The sequence below is a fragment of the Somniosus microcephalus genome, chromosome 11 (assembly GCF_052327205.1).
Source record: "Somniosus microcephalus isolate GS21.2 chromosome 11, FLI_Smic_1.0, whole genome shotgun sequence".
Taxonomy (NCBI): domain Eukaryota; kingdom Metazoa; phylum Chordata; class Chondrichthyes; order Squaliformes; family Somniosidae; genus Somniosus; species Somniosus microcephalus.
In genome coordinates this window covers 203,191,400-203,212,334 of record NC_140997.1, presented here as the reverse complement: position 1 = coordinate 203,212,334, position 20,935 = coordinate 203,191,400, and the positions used below count along the sequence as shown (strand labels likewise).

Below are 20,935 nucleotides of genomic sequence, written 5' to 3'. Positions count from 1 at the left end.
ACTATAGCAGTAATACTTTCCAAAAGTTAGTGGAGTTCGAGCACCCCTTTTTGAATTCATGCTAGCTAGCCTTTATTGAACTGAGCTTTTTCAATAATTTCACTACTAGATCCCTTAAAATTCTTGCATCCTGCACCTTCTAATAAACTGACTGGTCTGTGGTTTCCAGGTACATTCGTGACCATTTTTTTTTTTTTTTTAAATGGCTGGCGCAGAACTTCTCAGCAAAAGCGGTGTAGCAATTCACACGATTTACACCGGTTTTAACTGAAACATTGCTACATTCAAATTTCCTCGATCGTTTGCGCCACTTCCAAGATACATCCGCCGAAATGCTCTGTCACTCATTTACACAGCTCCACGCCATACGAAAGACCAGCTCATGTAAGTTTCTTGTAATCGAGTCAGGATATGCAGGAAATATACCCTGCATATCCTGGCGCAAAGCAGGATAGGCCAAGGTAGACTTTGGTTGTTAAGCGTCACGCTGCCAGGGGAGTGAGCTTGATGGGGAGGGAATAAATCGCCATTGGTGACCCTGAATGGGTGAGGATTGAGGGAACAGATGGTAGACTTTATGGACAAAATGTGCGTGTTGAGGTCTTGGGGGAAAAAGGAGATAGCAAAGAAATAACAGAACAGGATTGGTGAGTTGCATGGAGAGCAAGAGGGAGAGCTAGGCCTTGAGGGAAGGAGTTAAAGGAGGCAGTTGACAGCTATGCAGATGGTTTTGATTTCAGACACAAAATGGGCCACAAGTCCTTAGCATTTAGAGTTGAAGCTGAACATAGGTTTATGGAGGAAAGAGGACTGAATAGGTGGTTTGTGACAGAGGAGTTTACAGTTCTTTATGGTGATATTGGAGTACTATGCATTTTTGGCCAAAGTAAGGGAACTTCAGTATAACTAGGTAGTCCAGCAGATCTGATGGTGGACACTTGACCAATTTAATGCAATATGCTTAGAGCCTGTGGATTTGAGGCTACTGAAGTGGTGGTTATACATACGGAACAGTGGGTCCAAGAATCCTGGGGGCAGTGAGATGGGCCAGGATAGTTGCAGCAGAGAAATGAGCAGCAGATTGTGCAGATTACTTGCAGTGGGAGAAGGAAAGGTCATCATATATAATTTCTTACAGTTTCTTATTGGGTTTCACAGCAATGGAGCTTTTGGGAGGGCTTGGCAGCAGAGTAACTCTACCTCCACTGCCTTAAGAGCCACATTATTGTTACTGAAGCACACTGGAGAAGCAGTTTTAAAATGCTGGATTGGCAATTCCACTGAAATTCCAACATTAGGTTGCAGGCAGTGTAGAAAGGAGTGGGGAGGAATCTCTCCAACTTGCAAGATGGCACTGCATTTTGAAAATCTACTCCGGGAGCCGTACTGTTTAAGTTGAACAGGCAGCATCTTGCACATAAAGGGACTGCATAAAATTCTCTTTAATTCAAGCAAAATTCTTTACTATTCAATACTTTTGTGATTAAATTTGAAAATTTCAGGTACCGAAATATAATTTGGAATTCAAAAATTATAGCCCGTTTTATCAACATGCAAATTTCTAGTGACTAACTGAGGTCATTAGTCTTGTGACACGCTGGAGGAATGTGTGTTGCTCAGGGGACATCAGTTGTGACACAAAAGGGCAATGATCTTTTGTTCTTCACTTTCTGCTGATGATAGTAATCTCCTGAGTCGATAGCGAAATGTATATAGCATTAGAATCCAAAATAGAATTGGCCTCAAGTGTCAAGGCATGAAGTGGTTTTTTGATTGCTGACTCACTAAAAATAATCACCTTTAACAAATGTCCTCATAGGTTAATTTGAACAATAGCACATCATCACTAAAAATATATACACAACAGCTCCATACAAAGCTGATGAGGCACCTCCACAGGAAACTGCAGAATAAAGCAAAGATTTTACCACTAAATCCAAGCGATCGTGTTAAAAATCTAGTCTTTTGAAGCTTTAAGAACCCTATTCAAAATTACTGTGAAAATATATGCAAAATGTATGATCCTCTCCAGAATATGAAATTGGTAACACTGTTTAAGGGGTGTGATAAAATAGGAGTGCATCCAGATACACAATGGGTTTTTATAGGACCAAGCTGTTCATCTGAATTTATATTCAACATGCATACTTAGATCGGGGGAACATATGTGACAGCAATACACAAAAAGGACGATGTGTCAAAATGTAATAAAGAGAGAGATTCCTGAGGCTATTCGTGGTGAAAAGCTTTAATCACATAGAATGGTGGAAGCATATTAAAAACAAGATTCTTTTTAACAGAAGGGGGATATGAAGGAGAGAGGCAGAGACAGAGACATGAAACAGGGAAAAACAAAATCTACATTTATGTAGCACCTTAATACATCCTTAGGATCTCCCATAGTGCTTCAGATTCAAAGGATTACTTTCGAAGTACACTTATGTAGACAAATGTGACAGCTGGCAAGGTCTCAAAGTAGCGTTGATTCAGTGAGGAATGTTGACAAGGATACAGGGAGAACTCCCTGCTCTTCTTCCATTAGTGCCATGGGACTTTTACATCCACCTGAACAGGCAGATTGGGCTTTGGTTTAACTGCTCACCCAAAGGAAGGGTTTGACGACAAGGCACCACACCTTCAATACTGCATTAATGTGTCAAGCTAAATTACGTACATAAATCCTGGAGTGGGGCTTAATCCAGCTTAAATTTACTGACTGCATTTCTTCATTAAGGGTCAACATTTCCAAATATCAAAAGGTCTAAAGTCAGCCATTTAGGAGACTGATTTGTGGACTGCATTTCAATTAACTTAGAAGTGATCAATTGAACAGACAGACCAAAAAAAGGAGATTCAACTGTAAGTTAATTCAGTGCTATAATTTAAAAACACATGTAATTACTTGCATGTCATTATTAGTTTGCCGACTTCCAAAAGGAATTATGCCAAGCTATTTAAGGAACTACAATCTTGTATACTTTAAAAATTGTTAGATACTCAGCAAAAACATTTCAAATATCACAATTGCATGGTTGTGGATGATTGGTAAAAATATGCGCAGGCTGATTTGAGACTTTGCTTCCCCGGGTGAAAAGGTCAAGAAAGTGATGGAGATCAGTTTTCTCCAGATCTCCGCCATTCGTGTTGCCCTGGGGTTTCAAGGGGAGGCAGGGGTGGAGCTGGCCTGCATCTGCAATAATCACACACCCATCGCTGCAATGTAAACGAGACAGGAGGGAGTGTTCCCGGCTTGTGCATACAAAGTGCAGTGGGACAAGAATCTGTAACTTAAGCTGCAGATATACTCTCTTCACTTCTCCTCCACTGCCATTCATACTGGCACACTTTCTCTCTAGCCCACCCCCGCCACAGCCCCCCCGCCCCCCCTCAAACACACCAATTCATGCTGCACTCTCCCTCCCCCCCATTTATGCTGGCATTCTTATCTTCTCTGCCCCATTCTCATCTCTTTTGTCTCACCACCCCACAGTTCATACCAGCATTCTCATCTTACCCCCCCCACCCCAAGAATGGCTCCAAGCTTCCATCCCCCATTGCTGCTGTTATAATTTGCTTCAAGATTCAGCGTTCATATGGGAATGTGTTTTGCTTCCAGTTGACCCTTGTGATGATGTCCAAGACTGGGAACCAACTCTAAAGCAGTCGGATGTGAGAACAGCATACTGATACACCAACACCCTGTGACACGAGGTTACACCTTTGATGACATCATTCAGGTAAAATGTGGAATTAAGTACTGTGACAAATTATTTTTAAAACTATGTTCAAAATGATTTTCAGCTACATTTGACCATGGTATCAATTATTTTAAAAAAACATCTACATTTTTACCCAGTATTATTTCACCAGTCAATTCACATTTGGTGAATGGAAACACTTCACATATTTCCTAGTTTAAACAAAATTCTTTGGACTCCTACCCATAAACACTTTGGTAACTTATATCATTATAATAACATAGTTACTTCACTATCAAACTGTCATAACAGCACTGAAAATAATAAAATTCTTTGTTCACAGTTGTACCGAGAATTTTAGTTGCTTTTGAATAATCAACTCGTCAATCTCGACTTCCCACTCAAGTGGTTGCCACTACAAGTGAATATTATTCTCCTCTCAGGTGAAGATAACCAATTTCAGTAGTAAGCATATACAAGGGCACATGGGACATCCTCCACAGAAAGATCAATTAAAATCATTCTGCCTTTTCTTCTTTCAAAACTCTAGAATTCTTAAAAGGAGCTCATTTTTATAATTATGAGGAACAGCACTTAATCTTTCTATTCGGCACTTTATAGCCTTCCGGCCTTACCATCGAGTTTAACAACTTTAGATTTTAACCACTGCTCCCATTTTCTTGGACATCAGGTGCTGGCAATGGAGGACGGTTGCACCAGAGCCACTGGGAGTGGGGATCCCCTATTGATACATGGCCGGTGGGGTGAGCTGTACCCCTACCTTTCTCCGCCACATTTCCAGGCCACGGGAGTCTTCTCCTCCTTGCCATATTTTCCATGCTTCCTTCCCCCTCTGCTGTAACAATTTACACCTCCTCTGCACCCATAATTTGTTTGATAGCAAAATACTGCGGATGTTGGAAATCCGAAATAACAACAGAAAATGCTGGAAAAACTCAGCAGGTCAGGCAACATCCATGGACAGAAATTTGAGTTGACGTTTCGGGTCGAACCCTTCTTCAAAACCTTCTTTATTTTACTTGTCCCATTACCACGCACTTTTGCATTGCACCTTTATCCCTTTTGTCATTTAAGTACAACTGCCTTATCACAGACCTTCCCCTTTGCTTTTTCCTTCGACTCTGTACTTAAAAACTGCGAATCTCTAACATCTTTCAGTTCTGATGAAAGGTCATCGACCTGAAATCATAACTCTGTTTCTCGCTCCACAGATGCTGCCTGACCGGCTGAGTATTTCCAGCATTTTCTGTTATTTCAGATTGTCAGCATCTGCAGTGTTTTGTTTTTAATATGGGCACATACAATATTGGTACTAATGAAAATCTGTTCATGGGAATAATAAAATCAAGGTTGATTGAAGCAGCAGCATTTTATGAAACAATTAAAAGTTTTTTTTATGTGCTTTGAGTTGCACTAATCTAGTGCCTTTTAGGTGTTTGCAGTAAACTATTCAGACAAAAGTTTTGTGAAGGTTTATCTATCGTTACTGCATGCTTACAGAAAAAATAATCAATACATTATTATGTATGTAATAACTACACAGAAGTGGATTACAACAGTGACATATCAAGTGATTGAGATGACTTCAAACTATTCAAGTTTCCTCATGATTCATTTCAACTAATCTTTACTAATATTCAAATGTAATAATATTCAAAAAATGTATATAAGATATATATTTAATATATATAACACACACAGGTGTGCTTAAGGCAGTGGATTTTACCACATCTCCGTTTTTTTAAATCTATGTGCATGCCAGCAGGCTTTTGTCATCAAATTACATGATCTGTATGTAGTGCTGCTGTATCATGTGAAGACTGGCAAAACTAGCAAATCCCACTAGGCTGAAGTATCAAACCATGACATTTATGAAGACCACCTGAACCTCATGGTTTGTTGCCGTCTTGAAATCCATCCCAATATATTTATTAATCTTGTGTGCATTATGAAAAATTAAGAAAAATCTACCAGATATACATGGATTGGGGAATAAAGTAAGACATGGATGGGTTGCTCACAAGAAATAGGAGGGAGTCATACGGCCCCTTGAACCTGCTCCGCCATTCAGTAAGATCATGGCTGAACGTCTACATCAACTCCACTTTCCCGTCCTATCCCCATATCCGTTGATTCCCTTAGATTTCAAAAATCTATCGATCGGTCTTGTTTATACTCATCAACTGAGCATCCACAGCCCTCTGGGGTAGAGAATTCCAAAGTCTCACAATCCTTCTGAGTGAAGAAATTTCTCATCTCAGTCCGAAATAGCCGACCCCTTATCCTGAGACTATGACCCCGTGTTCTAGACTCTCCAGCCAGGGGAAACAGCCTCTCGGCATCTATCCTGTCAAGCCCGCTAAGAATTTTATACGTTTCAATGAGATCACCTCTCATTCTTCTAAACTCCAGAGAATATAGGCCCATTCAACTTAGATGGGTTGCTGATGAATTAACCCAAACAAAATTAAATCACATATAGACCATACATCTTAAATTGAACAGTATTAAAGCAGTACTTCATGCCCGATAATAGAGTGCCTTATATATTTAATAACAGATGGTGTAATTAGACAGTGATTAAGTGCCAGTTTCAAAAACAAGTATTTATATAGCACCTTTAACTTAGTAAAACATCCCAAGGCGCTTCACAGGAGTATTAAAAGACAAAAAAATTTGACAGTCACTTGAGAAATTAGGGCAGGTGACCAACAGCTTGATCAAAGAGGTAGGTTTTAAGGAGCGTCTTAAAGGAGAGAGAGGCAGAGAGGTTTAGGCAGGGAATTCCAGAGCTTAGGGCCTAGGCCACCAATGGTTGAGCGATTATAATCAGGAATGCTCAAGAGGGCAGAATTAGAGGAGCGCAGATGTCTCGGGGGGGGGGGTTGTGGGGCTGAAGGAGATTACAGAGATAGGGTGGGGTGAGGCCATGGAGGGATTGGAAAACAAGGATGAAAATTTTGAAGTCGAGGCGTTGCTTAACCAGAAGCCAATGAGGTCAGTGGGTGATGGGTGAATGGGACTTGGTGCGAGTTAGGACACTGGCAGCCGAGTTTTGGATGACAAAAAGCAAAGAAACATTGTTGTAACATAGGTATGTCAATGTAAGAAGAGTAAAAGGCACAAATTTATTTCTGCTCAATCAGAATAAATTGTCACAAAATAGTGAAAAAAGAATCTGTTACATCATCCAGGAGTAATGAGATGGACAGATTCTTCATGAAGGGAGGGAGTAGAAGGGTGAAGGCTAACAGGCAAAGATATATAGAACTCCAAAATGGAACACAAATGCACCAAGCAACTCTGCTTGTACAGCTTATATTTCTTTGCATCTGTGCTTGCCACCTTGAATTGCAATTGATTTCTAAAATCTCTTAGCATAATAACTAATGTCAGAGAACATCAGCTGTGCTTCAGAAAGAATGACAAAGTTTAACAGCAATCTGCAAATTTCAATGGGCAGTGATTGAAACATTATTTTGCAACTCACTCATGTTGACTTCTATTAAGATAAAGTTCAAATATTTATTTAAGAAACGTCCTTCATTTAAAACTACTAAGATATGGTCTTGTTCTCTACTGAATTTTTCGAATTCATGTTATAGCTCATTCCCATGTGGCTTTATAAATACACACACGACAATAGTTTATTCAAACACAAAAGTAATTCTTGCCTTTCCCCACCCCTGACCACATATTTCTGAGAGAGTAGCATCATCATGCCCAGAGACAGACCAATACAGTACTTAGCAATTTCTTTTTCTAGTATTATTCATGTTCCCTACCTCCGTTCCTTACCTCTTCAGTTCTGGAGCACTTGGGGAAAGTCACTTTTTCCATCTCCCTTCCCAGCCCCTCCCTCATGCTCTGGTCATTTTCAAAATAACACGGTGCCCTGCTAAATACACCAAACCAATCTAGTGTGTCAACAGGTTTGTGTCGTAGTGCAAAATAGCACCCTAATGCATGGAAATGGCTTGATGCCGATTTCCAGGCCCATCAAATCCAATGAATAAAATAAAATATTCAAGCCAGAGAGATTTTTTGACTCTAGGGGAATCAAGGGATATGGGGATTGGGCGGGAAAGTGGACTTGAGGTCGATTCAACCATGATCGTACTGAATCGCAGAGCAGGCTCGCAGGACCGTACGACCTACTCCTGCTCCTAATTCTTGTTCTTATAATCAATCTCTGTTATTTAGATTGTTGTTTCCCTCTGACTGAAAGCTGATTTGGAAAGTCAGTCTTCTGCTCACTTTCCATATTGGCTTCCATCGAGTGTCCCGGAAAACTGGAGACAAATGACAATATGAACATACAAAAATGACAAGCAGGAAAAGACTAGCTGGTCCATCACATCTGCCCCACATTCATGCCTGGGGCATATCCTACCCCCAGCAGCCAGGTAATCTCCTGGGAAAGGCCAAAAAATCCCAGAAAAAACCCCAGGGCTAATAAGGGAAAATAAAACTTGAAAACTCCCCTCCGATCCCCTCGGGCGATCTCATTGACCATACTACCTTAACAGTTAATCCACTTAACTTCCATATAATGCGATGTCTGCCCCAACCAGGAACCGGTCCAGCTCGCTCTCTCAAAGGCATGCAAAGTCAGCACACCACACAAGCCAGTACCCCATTTCAGAGGCTCACTACTCTTTGGGAGAAAAACTGCCTAACATCTAGGCTATTCCAAACTTCTGTGTAGTTTAAATGAATGTCCACTAGTCCTCCCCATCTGTCAAACTGAAATAATCTATCAATAGGCCCGCAATCCAGCCCTTTATTTTATATACCTCTCAGGTTGCCTTCTAGTCTATGCTGCTCTAAAGTAAATAAACGCAACTTTTTAAGTCTACCCACATAACCAAATTTCTTTAACCTAGGAACCATTCTCGTAGTTTCTCTCTGACCCTTTTCCAAGGACACAATATCACCCACCACGAGGGGACAAAACTGGACTCCATATGTGGTCCAACCAACAATTTGTAGAATGACAGAATGATGCCTTTGATCTACACTGAATGGTTCTATTAATACCTTGTTTGCTTTTCCTACATTGGTCGTGAACCTTCAGTGATCTCTGCACAACAACACCTAGATCTTTTTTGCGCCCAACTGCTTTCAGAATCATTCCTTGTCAAAAATTTTTTTTATTCGTGTGATGAAATATATGCCTTCATCAGCCTGTGTGTTTTACCTGTGTGTTTCACCTGCTTGTATTGTGTGAACCGCCCCCTTTTGTTCCTATTGTGTGTATTGGCTACGCCCCTGTCTTTTGCCATATAAAGGTCTCAGGAGCTGCATGAGTCATTCCTACCAGACGCCCGATGTGGGAAGACCTGTAATGCTGCTATGTTCTTAGTGATTAAAAGCCTTAGTTGAATCCTTTAAATTCCTTGTCTTTGAGTTATTGAAGGCACATCAATTCGTTCCTGGGATGTGGGCATCGCTGGCAAGGCCAGCATTTATTGCCCATCCCTAATTGCCCTCGAGAAGTTGGAGGTGAGCCTCCTTCTTGAACCACTGCAGTCCGTGTGGTGAAGGTACACCCACAGTGCTGATAGGGAGGGAGTTCCAGGAATTTGACTCAGCGACGATAGATTTCCAAGTCAGGATGGTGTGTGACTTGGAGGGGATGGTGTTCCCATGCGCCTGCTGCCCTTGTCCTTCCAGGTGGTAGAGGTCGCGGGTTTGGGAGGTGCTGTCAAAGCAGCCTTGGCGAGTTGCTGCAGTGCATCCTGTAGATGGTACACGCTGCAGCCACAATACGCCGGTGGTGGAAGGAGTGAATGTTTAAGATGGTGGATGGGGTGGCAATCAAGTGGGCTGCTTTGTCCTGGATGGTGTCGAGCTTCTTGAGTATTGTTGGAGCTGCACTCATCCAGGCAAGTGGAGAGTATCCCATCACACTCCTTACTTGTGCTTTGTAGATGGTGGAAATGCTTTGGGGAGTCAGGAGGTGAGACACTTGCCGCAGAATACCTGGCCTCTGACCTGCTCTTGTTTCCACAGTATTTGTGGCTGGTCCAGTTAAGTTTCTGGTCAATGGTGACCCCCCAGGATGTTGACAGTGGGGGATTCGGTGATGTTTATGCTGTTGAATGTCAAGGGGCGGTGGCTAGACTTGCGCTTGTTGGAGATAGTCATTGCCCAGCACTTATCAGCCCAAGCCTGAATATCATCCAGGTCTTGCGGCATGCAGGCATGGACTGCTTCATTATCTGATAAGTATATTCTGTGTTGTTCCTACCTACATGCTGGACACTGCATTTATTTAGGTTAAATGTCATTTACCATTGTTTGGCACATTTCCCAAGTACATCTAAATCTTTTTGCATAAGATGTTAATTCTCTGTAGTCTTAAACCTGTGTAATACAAGTACAGGAGAGTGATGCATGGAGGTAATTTTAACATTGCTCTGCTGCAACTGATATACAAGACAAAAAGGGCATTTATACAGTACTATGAAGTTACAGATAACTGACCAATGTTTTAGGCTGGTAACTTTATGCTCCATATAATGTGAATTGCTAATTATTATGCATATTACAATTTAGTGTAGTTTACATTATGATGCTAATAGAAGAGAAGTAGACAAATACAAATCTTTCAACAGAATATTTTAGACACCTATATTCTATTGAAAACGATACTACAAATCCTTCCACAGAAATCGTCAATCACAAAATATTTTTTCTGTAGTCAGACATTTCACATACATGTTGAACCTACTCTATATGCAATGTATATACATTATATACTGTATATAAAAAAAATTATCCTTACAATACAAAATTTACTGCTTACATCCCTGTATCTGAAATATAATTCAATTGCCTCATGAAGTTCTATGATCCTAAGCCGAAAAACTCACTAGGCTGCATAATAACTGAAGTTAACCATGGTCATTATTATGGTACTTGTTTTTACCTCTGCCCCCGCTTTTTTGGGGGAAAAAAAGGGACAGTAATTGGAAAACGTCTTTGCATCGCAGTTAGACAAGCCTTCTTTGAAGTTTGTACTGTAGCTGAGAAATCTTTTGTACTAAAATATAAAAAAGCTATTTAATCAAGTAATGACCAACGAGAACTGATATTTTGCAGGATAAGAGAAATTCTTTTTAAGGTCATCATACTGAATTCATTCATCAATTCCAATTGTAGAAATGCCATCATTTAAAAACATAAAAATTTTCAAGGATGAGAAACGACCCATCAAAGCTCATTCCTCAAGTACCATAACTCTTCCATTATAGCTGCAAACTCATTTGGAGCGTCCAACATATTTGCCTTAATTGAGCTTGGCAAATTGCTACAAACATTCTCTCGTGTCCTCCAGTTCGGTGTCCCTGGCTCAATTTAAAGTAATAACCTGATCTATACAATTTAATGTTTTTTATTCTATAGATTCCATAGCTACAACTTCTCTAACTTTTCTCATAGCTCATCTCATTTACATTTGGGATCAGTCTTTTTTCTTTTTCCCTCTAATTGCTTGTACGTTTCTTTTTTCAAATTCAGTGTAATACTCCAAATGCAGTCTGATCAGTTCATTATAAAGCCCCAACATAACGCAAGCTATATATCCCAGCGTTCTATTTGCTTTGCCACATTATCTAGAGGCCTTCCTTGCTTCAGCCTGATAATGCTAACAAGACCGCCACTTGCTTTATTATAAATAAATTATGAAAATGTAATTTAGTATCAAACTTTTCCTGGCAAGCATCCAGGCAAGGCAAGGATGGCAATATATACGGTTTCCAATTAAGTCTTATTAATTTACCCACAATGAATCAGCTCAGAGGGAAACCCAAGAGAACAGTTATCTGCAGGATGAGAAAAGAATGCTCAAGCTACAAACATAAAAAAGGGACTTTTTTAAAAAAAAAGGACATTACTGAGATGAGGGGGTGGCAGGATAGGGGAAAAAGAACTTCTTATTGGAAGTGCTTCGAAGTATATTGGCCTGGATTTTGCAGTAGGAATAATGCTGAGGCAATCAGCGCTCACCGTTAAGGTATAAATCGGTCAGCAACTTCCAGCATCTGCACATGCTGTTAAGTTAAACACGGAAATCAGGAAATTGCTGTCCAATATGCCCTGCTCCTCCACAAGCTATACACTGGTATCTTGCTGAGATTTTCAGCATTCAAACACATGAAGGACATGAAGTTGCGGTACTTTCCCACGAGATACGCTAGAAAAAGTTAGGGCTTGTCCATTCAAGTGTAAGTGAATTTTTACGGCATGATAATCAATGTTCCCTGAAAGCTGCCTGTTCCCTGCGTGGCCTGTTCGTTTTAATGCAAGATACCTTTAAATTTCTGTGCACGCGGGATATTTATATTTCTGTGCACGCGGGATATTTATAATGAAAAAGCCAGTGAGCGGCCTGCGTGGGACCTTTCCCATTACTGAGCAGCTGCGCAACTTGGAGGGAACATTGGTGATAATTCTTGATTACTACCAAACCACCTCTCTGGCACTGAAAATTTACTTTTACAATTGTGGCATCTCATTCCTTCAGATTTTAATTATTGTTGCAGATTTTTTTAAAATATTTTTTTTCACCGTCTCTTATTTCTCTCTTAACCCCATCTTTCTTTCCCTCTCTATTTCGCTTTCTGTACATGATTTTACATTGAATTAAATATTCTAACTTACACTTCCAGGTTCCGACTCTGCAGGCTGGATTTTGCCAGCCCTGGGGAGGCGGGTCTACTGGGAAAATGGCAGAATCTGGGGGCGGGTGCCCAACGCACCCCCGAGCCATCTTGCCAGGAGGCGGGTAGACTTCCTGCGCCGGGTCCCGTCTCCTTGGAGGCGGGAAGGGATTACAGCTTAACTACCTGTTAACATGTAGTTAACAGGCAGATAAGAGGATTATCCCCATTTTGCCCACAGAACTGTGGGCTTCCTGAAGGCTCCGAAACCCGCCAGGGTCACCGAGGCGAGTAGTGGGTCTGTGGGGTGCAAAAGTGCGCTGTGAAGGTAAGTGATGGGTGCAAGTGTGGAGAGGTGAGTATGTGAGGTAAGTGGAAAGTGATAGAAAAAGTTTACTTACCTTTGTTTGTTCCTGCAGGCTTCAAATCGGTGGGTATGCGGAGAGTCTCACACCTCTGCGGCAAAGATGACAGCTGGCCGTTGCATTCTCCAATGCAACAACCATCTAATTTCTGCAAAAGAGGTTTGATGAGTTCTTGTATTCAAGAACTCAAACTAGAGAATGTCAGTTTGACAGCTTCAGAGCTGTCAAACGATGACAATGCATCTGGCAAAAATTTGACAGATGAAACGTCGTCATACGTTGATGTTCTCTGTAACCGGCTTCCCCTTAATTGGCCTGCTAAGCCCGCTGGGCGGGCTTAACAAGATCAATCAATGGAAAATAGCGTGGGTTGGCCAGAAGTTGGAGGCAGGACTGAAACCCGACAAGTGGGAGTCCCGCCTCCAAAAGCTCCCCATTGGCAAAATCCAGCCTTGCGTGTCTCTAAGGATTCTTCAATCTGATTAGGTTAAGAGACACGCTGTTGCTTACCCTGTTCACACAGGTTCCAGATCCCCTGTAGAGGGCGCCGCACTGTACCAGATTCCCGATCACCGTAAGCTGCCGCTCAAAAGCCCACAAAAAGTCTGTGGACAGTTGTAAGCATAATGAACGCCAAGTGCCGTTCATTCACTACTGGCTGCAAAATCAGGGCGGGCCATGCATATGTTTTCCTTTAAGTACTTGATTTATCTTCATGTTTGATCAAAAAAAATTTCCCCTCACTGATAGTTATACATATGGGCCAAAAGTGCTTTACCTGGATATACATACAAGAAAAAGTTAGGGCTGGTGCATTCAGGAGTAAGTGAATTGTTAACCGTGATAAGTGATCATTACTGCCAAGCAACCTCTCTGGTCCTAAAAATTTAATTTTACAAGTGTGGAGTCAGTTAATAAGTGTTGGAGATTTAAAGAGAAAATGATTTTCTTGTTTTATTTTTTCTGTCCGTCTCTTAACTCTCTCAATCTCATCTGCCTTTCCCAGTCTTTATTTCACTTTATGTACATGCTTTAAATTTCATTTATACTTCTTACTTTAGACTCAGTGTCTCAGTGAGATTTTTCAAACCAATTGGCTGAAGAGCCTCGATGTCTCTTGTCCTGCTTACAGGCGCCACAAATGTCCTGTAAAGTGCGCTGCGCTGGATTAGACACCAGATTTGAACAAGCCTCCACTCAAAAGCCCACACAAACTTTGTGGGCAGCTATCAGCGAGGTGAACACCGAGCATCGTTCCTTCGCTGCAGACTACAAAATCTGGGCTGAAGAGTCGAAGAAAAGGTACTGACTGTGAAAAGGCCATGTTGTGAGGTAAGTAGGGTTTGGCCCAATTTTACTAGGCAGAACAGGACAATGCATCAGCAGGACAATCGATTCTTCCAATAGAAGATGGATAGGAGTACAAAATACATTGGGCCGGATTTTCCGACCCCCCACAGGTGTGTACACGCTCGTAGGGGCCGCGCATTGCCGGTTTCAGGCATGTGAAGCGCATGCGCTGAAACCCGGTACTTGTGAACCGCCAAGATTCTCTTGACAGATCATCCGCCTGCCCAGGGAAAGGGCTTTCAGCCGTCGGAAGTTGGGCAAATAGCGCAACTCTCCAAAAAATAACTCGTCAAATACTTACGTCTGGCAAAAGCAGGCGTACGGCAGTTTTAAAAAATAGAAAAATGAAATTTGATAACTCATTTATAAATTAAAAACTCGTTTATTTTTAGCACCGTAAAAAAACTCAATTAAATTTGTTTAAATGGTATTAATTAAGTATGTAATGTTTTTTAAAAATGTAGTTAGTGTTGGTGTCGTCGTCTTCTTCCTCTTAGGCAGTCCCTCGGAACCGAGGATGACTTGCTTCCACACTAAAAATATGAGTTCTCAGGTGACTGATGAGTCCAATGCAGGACCTACAGTCTCTGTTGGGATTGTCCATGAGGGTCCTGACGTTCCAGGTCCCGAACTTCATTTTAAAGGGTGGAAGATGCCTGTGCGTGAATTCTTTTAACGTGGGGTGGCCGTTGCACACCAGCTACCACATGGGCTTGACAGAGCAAGGTCTTGGTCCAATGGCAAGGGGATCCAAGATGATTGGAGACCAAGCTCTGCTACATCGGCCCACACACACACTCCTACTGTCCTCCTCCCTCCTTCCCGCAGGTCCTCTCTGCCTGGGTTTCATAGGCTATAACCCTGTAGTAACAAAGGCATTAAACATTAAAAGATGCATCAAATGTTAAACTCAACCTGGTGCTTCCTGTGGAGTCCAAAATAGTATTGTCTCTTTCCCACCCCACCCAATCACCCAAAAATGGGCAACCCTCAGCATCTTAATAGCTCCAGTTTCATCTGATGGCGTGTGTAACTCCATTGTTTAATATGGTTTAACTTGAATTATACCTGTGCAAGAAATTGAGCATCTAACAAACTGGAGATGAAGAAACTTAAAAAAAAAATAGAAAAACCTTAAGATCCCATTTCAGAATATAAAGCTAGAATGTTTTTTGCTCAAGTTAGAACACAGGACTAAACAATTTGGCACAAAATTGAGTTCAAGCTAGCCACCTAATTAACTGTGCAACTGCCACTAGCAGGCAGCTTGTTTACCACTGCCTAACACTTTGAATGTAAGAAGTGACACAACACCAGGTTATAGTCCAACAGCTTTATTTGAAATCACAAGCTTTCGGAGCGCTGCTCCTTCTTCAGGTGAAGTGGAGAAATGCATAAAGACACAGCTTATATAGTCAGAGAATCATGTCAGATGTTTACAGGTAACCTTTCCAACTGCCATTTATCACACCTCGGCAGAGAGATAATCACAGCAGTCAAAGGTGTGAATGGTGTCCAAACAGGTCAGTCAGGGAAACATTACATCAAAGAACAATGAGGTGGGGTCACAAGGGGTCAAATATTGCAGATGCTGGGGTCTGTATGAAAAACAAAAAAAGACAAAAAACATTTTTTTTGGCTGGAAATCACAGCAGGTCCGGCCGCATCTGTGTAGAGAGAACAAGCCAATGTCGACTCGAGTCTGGATGACCGAGTCAGGTGGGGTTACATGTAGCGTGACATGAACCCAAGATCTCTGTTGAGGCCGTCCTCATGGGTGCGGAACTTGGCTATCAGTTTCTGCTCGACGATTTTGCGTTGTCGTGTGTCTCGAAGGCCGCCTTGGAGAATGCTTACCCGAAGATCGGAGGCTGAATGTCCTTGACTGCTGAAGTGTTCCCCGACTGGGAGGGAACACTCCTGCCTGGTGATTGTTGCGCGGTGTCCGTTCATCCGTTGTCGCAGTGTCTGCATGGTCTCGCCGATGTACCATGCTCCGGGGCATCCTTTCCTGCAACGTATGAGGTAGACAACGTTGGCCGAGTCACATGAGTATGTACCATGTACCTGGTGGGTGGTGTCCTCACGTGTGATGATGGTATCTGTTGATGATCTGGCATGTCTTGCAGAGGTTGCTGTGGCAGGGTTGTGTGGTGTCGTGGTCGCTGTTCTCCTGAAAGCTGGGTAATTTGCTGCGAACGATGGTCTGTTTGAGGTTAGGCGGCTGTTTGAAAGCGAGTAGTGGAGGCGTGGGGATGGCCTTAGCGAGGTGTTCGTCGTCATCGATGGCATGTTGAAGGCTGCGAAGAACATGGTGTAGTTTCTCCGCTCCGGGGAAGGACTGGACGACGAAGGGTACTCTGTTGGTTGTGTCCCGTGTTTGTCTTCTGAGGAGGTCTATGCGATTTTTCGCTGTGGCCCGTCGGAACTGTTGATCGACGAGTCGAGCGTCATATCCCGTTCTTACAAGGGCGTCTTTCAGTGTCTGTAGGTGTCCATCGCGTTCCTCCTCGTCTGAGCAGATCCTGTGTATTCGCAGGGCTTGTCCATCGGGGATGGCTTCTTTAACGTGGTTAGGGTGGAAGCTGGAGAAGTGAAGCATCGTGAGGTTGTACGTGGGCTTGCGGTAGAGTGAAGTGCTGAGGTGTCCGTCTTTGATGGAGATTCGTGTGTCCAGGAATGAGACTGATTCTGAGGAGTAGTCCATGGTGAGTTTGATGGTGGGATGGAACTTGTTGATGTTATCGTGTAGTCTTTTCAGTGATTCTTCGCCGTGGGTCCATAGGAAGAAAATGTCATCGATGTATCTGGTGTATAGCGTTGGTTGGAGATCCTGTGCAGCGAAGAAGTCTTGCTCGAACTTGTGCATGAAGATGTTTGCGTATTGGGGTGCGAATTTGGTCCCCATGGCTGTTCCGTGTGTTTGGGTAAAGAACTGGTTGTCGAAGGTGAAGGCATTGTGGTCAAGGATGAAGCGGATGAGTTGTAGGATGGCGTCTGGAGATTGGCTGTTGTTGGTGTTGAGTACAGAGGCTGTCGCAGCAATGCCGTCATCGTGGGGGATACTGGTGTAGAGTGCCATGAGGACGGCCTCAACTGAGATCTTGGGTTCATGTCACGCTACATGTAACCCCACCTGATGCAGGGTCATCCAGACTCGAGTCGACATTGGCTTGTTCTCTCTACACAGATGCGGCCGGACCTGCTGTGATTTCCAGCCAAAAAAAATTTTTTTTGTCTGTTTTTTTGTTTTTCATACAGACCCCAGCATCTGCAATATTTGACCCCTTGTGACCCCACCTCATTGTTCTTTGATGTAATGTTTCCCTGACTGACCTGTTTGGACACCATTCACACCTTTGACTGCTGTGATTATCTCTCTGCCGAGGTGTGATAAATGGCAGTTGGAAAGGTTACGTGTAAACATCTGACATGATTCTCTGACTATATAAGCTGTGTCTTTATGCATTTCTCCACTTCACCTGAAGAAGGAGCAGCGCTCCGAAAGCTTGTGATTTCAAATAAAGCTGTTCGACTATAACCTGGTGTTGTGTGACTTCTTACATTTGTCCACCCCAGTCCAACTCCGGCATCTCCACACCATAACACTTTGAAAGAAACTACAAGTTAAGGTAAAAGTTAAGTTAAATGCGAAATGCAAAAACTTAACTTAAAAGAGCACTAAAATGGCGAGGAGTGAGAAAGCGGATACTAATAAGTGGCCGTTCAAAAAAAAAGCCGGAATATCTGACACTTTAATCAAATATTCAATCTCAGTGTCAGCTGTGGCTCAGTTGGTAGCACTACTCGCCTGAGTCAGAAAGCTGTGGTTTCAAGTCCCACTCCAGGGACCCGAGCACATAAAGCCAGGCTGACACTCGAGTGCTGCACCGTCGAAGGTGCCACCTTTCAGATGAGACGTTAAACCGAGGCGTCCACCTGGGGGAGTGTTGGTGTGGTTTTTTTTTGTTTTTGTTTTTTTTAAAAAGGTGATCCCCATTCATACTTTTGACAATTCTGTACGTATGGACCTGTCAAAAATATGAATGGGGATTCCCTTCTTCCATTGGTTGGGCCAGCCCACGTGATCCCAGGAGTGCCTACGAACCGCTTGTGCCCCTGCGATACATGGGGCTCTGCCCGCATGGACCCGGAGAGGCCCAGGATCGCAAGCCGCCATTCCACCCGGGCCACCAGGTACTTTCGTACACATTTTGCAGGTCGGAGGTGTCCACCTGTGGGAAGTCTCGGATCGCAAATGTTGGCTCAATACCATTAATGGATATCTGGTCCGGATTTTGTGCTACGAATAACCGTGAGGCTCTCAGCGCTCACCGTTATTAAGGAGTAAATCGGACAGCAACTCCTGGCACCCGCACATGCACAGTTAAAAGCCAAAATCAGGAACCTGCTCCTCCACAAGTTTCGCTACTTTGGTACCTCACCGATTGATTTGTCATTAAAACACATGCAGGGCATGAAGTTGCGGTACTTACCCATTAAAAATGCCAGAGTGTGTGTTAGGGCTTGTCCATTCAAGTGTATGTGAATTTTAACTATCAAACAACCTCTCTGCCACTGAAAATTAATTTTTACAAGTGGAGTCTCATGCCTTCAGATTTTAATTATTGGAGTTTAAAAAAAAATTAAATTTTTAATTATTTAAAACTTTTTCTTTGTCGCTTATCTCTCAATCCCACCTTTCTTTCCCTGTCTTTATTTCGATTTCTGTATATGATTTTACACGGAAGTAAATATTCTAACTTACACTTCCTGGTTTAGACTCTGCATGCCTCAGTAAGGGAGGGAAGGATGGATGGATGGATTGATCATGGCAAGTTGCTGAAAGCGTGAGCTGATAATGTCGCAGTGAGGGAAGCAGGGCATCGATCCAATTGGGCAGGGCAACCAACTGTGAATCTTAACTAAAGCTTGAAGGATTGCAAAATTAATAGAACAAGGACTGACAAGGAAGTGTAAATTAGAGTGGATTAATTCAATGTCAAATTAGATACAGAAAGAGAAATAAAGAGAGGGAAAGAAAGATTGGATTGAGCGAGAGAGAAAAAAGGAAGTGAGTGGTTTAATTTTTTTTTTACATTTTTAAAAATCTCCAGCAACAATCAACACCTGGCGGAATGAGACTCCAGTGGTTGAGGATAGTATAGTCTAGTCAGGGGTATAGTTACGGTTTTCTGCAACCACGACCAGGAATCCCAAAAGCTGTGTTACCTGCCAGGGTTAAAGACATCTCCTTGTGTTTGGGGAAGAACTTGGAGGAGGGGAGGGGGGGGGGGGGGGGGGGAGGATCCAGTTGTTGTGGTCCATGTAGGAACCAACGACATAGGTAGAACTAGGAATGAGGTTCTGCTGAAGGAGTTTAAGGAGCTTGGGTAGAATCTCAAATGGTAATAATCTCTGGATTACTACCTGAGCCATGCACAAATTGGCATCGGGTCAAACAGATTAGAGGTTTAAATGCATGCCTGAAAGAGTGGTGCGAGAGGCAGGAGTTTCAATTCATGGGGCACTACCACCATTACTGGAGAAAAAGGGAGCTGTTCCGTTGGGACGGGCTTCCACTTAAACTGGCTGGGGCCAGTGTCCTGGTGAATTGAATAACTAGGGTGGCAGATAGGGGTTTAAACTAACAAGGAGGAAGGAGGGTTCAGATAAGGGTAAATTTTTAAGTCTGAAGAGAAAAGTCAAGGCTGTAGAGCAGAGTAGCGATTTGGGTAAAATCAAGCAGATTGTGTAAGGAAAGGACAGAGTTTAATAACAGTAATACAGCATTAGCGACTAAGGTCACATCACAGAAAAATAGTAAAATATTAAAATCAAAGGCACTATATCTGAATGCATGAAGCATTTGTAACAAGATAGATGAATTAATGGCACAAAGATAAAAATATGTTTGATCTAGTAGCCATTGCTGAGGTGTGGTTGCAGGGTGACCAAGGTTGGGAACTAAATATTATAGAAACATAGAAGATAGGAGTAGGCCATTCGGCCCCTCTAGCCTGCTCCGCCATTCAATGCGATCATGACTGATCATCCAAGTTCAGTACCCGGTCCCTGCTTTCTCCCCATACCCCTTGATCCCTTTAGCCTTAAGAAATATATCCAACTCCTTCTTGAATATATTTAATGAACTGGCCTTTACTGCCTTCTGTGGTAGAGAATTCCACAGGTTCACCACTCTCTGGGTGAAGAAATTCCTCCTCATCTCTGTCCTAAATGGCTTACCCCTTATCCTTAGACTGTGACCCCTGGTTCTGGACTCCCCGACCATCGGGAACATCCTTCCAGCATCTAGTCTGTCCAGTCCTGCCAGAATTTTATAAGTTTCAATGAGATCCCCTCTCATTCTTCTAAACTCCAGTGAGTACAAGCCCAATCGTCCCAATCTCTCCTCATAAGTCATTCCTGCCATCCCAGGTATCAGCCTGATGAATCTTCGCTGAACTCCTTCCATGGCAAGAATATCCTTCCTCAGATACGGCGACCAAAACTGCACACAATACTCGAGATGTGGTCTCACCAAGGCCCTGTACAACTGCAGCAAGACATCCTTGTTCTTGTACTCAAACCCTCTCGCTATGAAGGCCAACATACCATTTGCCTTCTTAACCGCCTGCATGCTTACCTTCAGCGACTGGTGCACAAGGACACCCAGGTCTCGTTGCACTTCCCTTTCTCCCAATCTATTGCCATTCAGATATTAATCTGCCTTCCTGTTTTTGCCACCAAAGTGGATAACCTCACATTTATCCATGTTATATTGCATCTGCCATGCTTCTGCCCAATCACCCAACTTGTCCAAATCATCCTGTAG

The 20,935-nt window shown here is 42.7% G+C and overlaps 1 protein-coding gene across 2 annotated transcripts in view; it reads right to left on the bottom strand.

The window, feature by feature from the left end:
- iqsec1b (IQ motif and Sec7 domain ArfGEF 1b) overlaps positions 1-20,935 on the bottom strand; it is a 627,464-nt gene that overhangs the window by 246,866 nt on the left and 359,663 nt on the right. The gene's annotated exons all lie outside the window — the stretch shown is intronic.